We start from the raw sequence: 4732 nt of genomic DNA on the forward strand, positions 1-4732 counted from the left end.
ATTTGCAGCGAACGCTTATCTTTTCTAGGACTAGAGTTGAGCGTGATCAATATTTTATTTGGCTAGAAGCCTGCACGTCAATTCATCGAAGATGTGGCATTCATTCTTTACCGAGTAAATTAAATAGGATCGATATCACTTTTTTAGGAACTTAAATTATTTTCCTTAATTTATCTTTATAGCTCAAATTATTTTTAGTAATAAATTAACTAAATTGAATCAAACTAATCTACAACTGTCACAACCTAAGTGTCCCATAAAGGCTTATTTCGTTCATCGTGCAAATTTTTACTATAATATTTCCATCATACTAAATTATAACAATGTGCTCCATTAAAAGAAATAAAACTTTTAGTCATGCAACGGAAAAGCAAGAGTTTTTAGTGTGTGATATCATGAAATGATGGCAAATGATACAATTTATTCAAACGTTGTATTCATCAAACAATATAATAAAATAAAATATAATATAATACGATACATTATGAAACGACATGTAACAACAATCCAAAACCAAGTTGTTAGCTATAAATAAGTGTTACTACTTCTAATAACTAGTTGGGTAAGTTGAAACCTCTAAAATAGTTAAACTGAGGAAACTATATATGCTTTTTGAGTTCCAATCGAAGGAACCACGTTTGTTGTTTTCAATTTATTGAAACTTCCTTTACTTCTTATTCAGAAACAGAAAATAAGAAACACCAACTTTGTGATATTCTGTTAAATTAATTAATATATCTAACAATAATAATTAGAGAGCAAGGACCGTTACGTTGTTATTCTTAAAACCTAATCGGTTTCTAGCCACCACTCTTCTTCATATTGCATGCATATTCACCCAAATCTCAACTATTTAAGGGAATTTATTGTATCTAACAATAACAAGTTTGTGTCTGGTGATGTTATCAACTGCAGTTGTCACATCATGGCGCGAGGAACTGAGTGGTCTCTATTATTGTTCATATCTACATGAAGAGGTAAGTCAATAGCTGATGATTTAGTCAATTTGGCCTTTTTAGTCAAGAGTCTTATTTTGAATTGCATGCAGGAACAGTACCAGAGTGTGGGATACGGGTTCGACTGAACCCAGTAGATTTTGTTCGAATTTTGTAATATTTGTGTTAAGAAATTCATTGAATATTACTATTAGAAATTCGGCTAAAACTGATCGCGGTTAACCGACCGACTTCAGTCGGTAAAAAAAAAAAAGCCAAAAAATCGATCGAAGTTGGTCGGTTTTTAAAAATATTTTATTTTTCATTTTCTTTACGAAACCAACTAACTTTTGTCGGTTTTTCTTTGCGCAAAAATGCAATTAAATAGTATAAATGAAATAAAAGATAGTCTTAAAATAAAATACACCAATGGTCTAGTGGTAGAATAGTATCCTGCCGTAGTACAGACTCCGGTTCGATTCCCAGATGGTGCATTTTTAAATTACATAATTAAAAATACCGACTGACTTCGGCCGATTTTTTTGACATTTTTTTCTTTTTTGAAATTTAATTGACCGACCGAAGTTGGTCAGTTGGCTCTACCCACTATACAATTACTGACCACCACAAATCGATTTACAATTTCGAACCTATAAATTTTAAATCTTGGCTCCGCTATTGATAGCATACGCTATAATGTCTTCTAACATTTCTTCACGATTGCAAAAAATATGATTAGAATGAAAAACTTAAAAGGAGTACAATCCTGAACGCATAAGTTTCAAATCTTAGCTTCACCTTTGATAGCATACGCTTGTGTCTTCTAATATTTCTTCTCAATTGCAAAAAATATTATCAGAATTTCATTCCGTCGCTTAATTTCTAGCTAGTTTTTGTTGATTTATTTCTCTTTCGAAAGGAAAAGTCTATAACAAGAGAGGCAGTGGTAATACTCTAGGACCGCCGTAACTTGCTCCTCAGACAATTGGCAACCTTTTTGACTATGAATGTGTATTAGAGGCGGAGCCAAAATATGAAGTTAATGGGTTTGATATTTTATTCCTTCTAAGTTATTCGGTTCAAAATTAATAATTTGTATATATTTAATGAATTTTTAAAAATAAATATAAAATTTGGAATAAAGCTACTGAGTTCGGCAGAGCCTACGTCCAAAGCTCTAACACCGCCTCTTATGTACATTCATAGGACATATGACATAACTATAAAAACTGTCGTCGTAATAAGGATAATGACCATTCTGTTATGAACAAGATTGGCCAAAAGACAAACCGGTTTGGAATATTAGAAAATTTTATGTGGGACCCGGGCAAGAAGACTAAGGTGAAGGGCCTATTAAAAAGAGAATTGATGATGTGAAAAGGGTATGCGTATTGTTGAGTAAAATGTCTCCTTCTCCTCACCTCCCTTCTAGAGTGTCTGTATCCTCTGATCCCCATTCTTAGTTTGAGCTTCTCATCCCTTTTTCTCTATCCTTTATATTTCAATTCAGTCATTTTCATTTCATTATTCGACAGTAGTTCTTATATTTTGAGTTGAGTTGTAATCTCATTTCTCTATTAAAGTAATAGAAAAAGGGTGTTTTGAGTTTAACTGTTACAGTTAGCTGGCAGCGGCGAAGCTAGAAATTTTTTTAAGGTTATTCAAATTTGAAAGAAGTGAAAAAATTTCCGGACAAATGGTGTTCAATATATATTATATACCTCTAAAACGTAATATTTTATCTACATACACAATACAATTTTTCGGCGACTTGTGATCATGTGGCTTCGCCACTGGCTACTGGTTTATTTGGGATCATTACATTGGTGCTTTCATTGATTCCTACTCCATGGATTCCCGTAGTCTTTCCTTGCTACTATAAATGCATGCCAATTACTCGAGTATGTCTAAGAAACTCCACAAAATCCAGTGCTGTCTTTTCCGTATGTCTAGGGGTCCGCCACCAACAGATATGCAGGATTCGACAGTAGAATATGCATCGGACAGTGCTCCTACGGTCTTTATCGGAGAGATGGATTCTGCTTTGGTTGATGAAAACTCAAACTCTATTGATACTTCCGAAGTACTTACTGAGCTGGTAAATCCGAGCGGTAATTCTTCGAACTCTATTCAATTTTGTACCGTAGTGTCTTCATTAGGTTGCCTTGGGACTTCGAGTACCCAACTGGACACTATATATGATGCAGAGGAATATTCAAAAGTCTATGCATGCAAGGTGTTCACTGAAATACCTGTTAGGGAAATTGACATGGAAGTTGAAGATTCAGTGGAGTATGATTTACTAAATCCTGAAAGCCAGGTGTTCGACGAAATGTTTCACACAGTTTCTGCTATTAAGTGTGATTCCAGTGACCTTGTCAGGCCTAATGAAATCTTGCTAGCACTGCCTTATATGTTTTCAGCTTGTAGTCATGACCAACTTATCGGCAGAGGTACATTTGCTTTCTTAAATGAACTCGATCATGCTACAGTCATATTATTCTTGCATCGATTTCCACCTAATCAATTCAGATTAGATTTTCCGTTTGATCCTGGTTCTAGCTTATTTACCTCATTTCTTGACGTTGCAAGATATTGTTCAACCGTGGTTGTGAATGATTTCAAGGAGATCATTAGAATCTTAGAGTGTGATATTGGTTCCACCTCCAATGATCGATATATTTTGACTCCTTTTCCATTTGAACTCGAAGCGAATTTGTTCATTGTAACCCTTGGTGGATGCCTTCACGTTCCTCGATTACAACCTGGGCCATTTGCACACACTCTTACTTGTGACGCTTTACACAACTCAGCTTTTTAGGGCATTGTCCTGCATTCTGAAGTTAGGGTGTGATGTATGTTTAGTTTTTTCACAAATTATAGATACAGGTCGCGATATACGAATTGTTCTAGAGGGATTGAACGAGGTGGTTAAATTTGTAATCTCCAGTCATGGCATACGTTTGGCCAGTAATGCATGTGACGTTTTGTTTGTGGCTAGTGATAATGGTGTTCTTGATATTGCTCTAGCAAGCAAATCGTTGTCCAGATTTATACTAGTTCACAGGAGATTAGACCTTGAAGTAGATGAAATGGGATGACAAGAATAACTGTTGTTTACATTGCAAGTCCAGCTAGTATCGACTGCAAAAGTAAACGAGTTGCTATACTTAGGGACATACTTGAACTTGGTCCATCAGAATTCAATTTCCATGGGTTGATGCTACAAAAATGTTTGAATCACCATTCAAATGTAGTTGCAAATGTTGGACCAAGTTTTCTAACTACAACTGAGATTGTACACTGTTTTGAGGAGATAAAGCTGGTATGCAATAACGATTCTCACTGCATGGCTTCTGAAATTATCGATTATTTACTTAGAGGTGATATTATCCTTGCTAATGACAGTAGTGAACGACAATTGGGAGTGACTTTGGATCTTGTCAAACTTATTTCCCCTACAGCACTATGTTGTTCAATGGTTAGAGAAGATGCATCAACTGAATCATCTTCATTGAGTTTGAATTTTTGGAAAATGAGATTCATACATGCACATATTCATGGGAGTAGTTATATATCAAATATCCGCCAGGCTGCTCTAAATGGTTTCTTGATCTCCAATATGGCGTTGATGATGAAAGAAGGTGTATGATCCTTTGTGGACAACAAGCTCTATTAAAGAACCCCGAGATCATTCTGCTTATTGAGTCCACCACTGCTCTTGTTGCTGATATGCATAGACGTGTCCAGGAAGCTCAAGTCATGTATGACCCTCTCCATGGCAAAATGCTAGTTTG

The sequence above is a fragment of the Nicotiana tabacum genome, chromosome 1 (genome assembly GCF_000715075.1).
Source record: "Nicotiana tabacum cultivar K326 chromosome 1, ASM71507v2, whole genome shotgun sequence".
NCBI lineage: Eukaryota > Viridiplantae > Streptophyta > Magnoliopsida > Solanales > Solanaceae > Nicotiana > Nicotiana tabacum.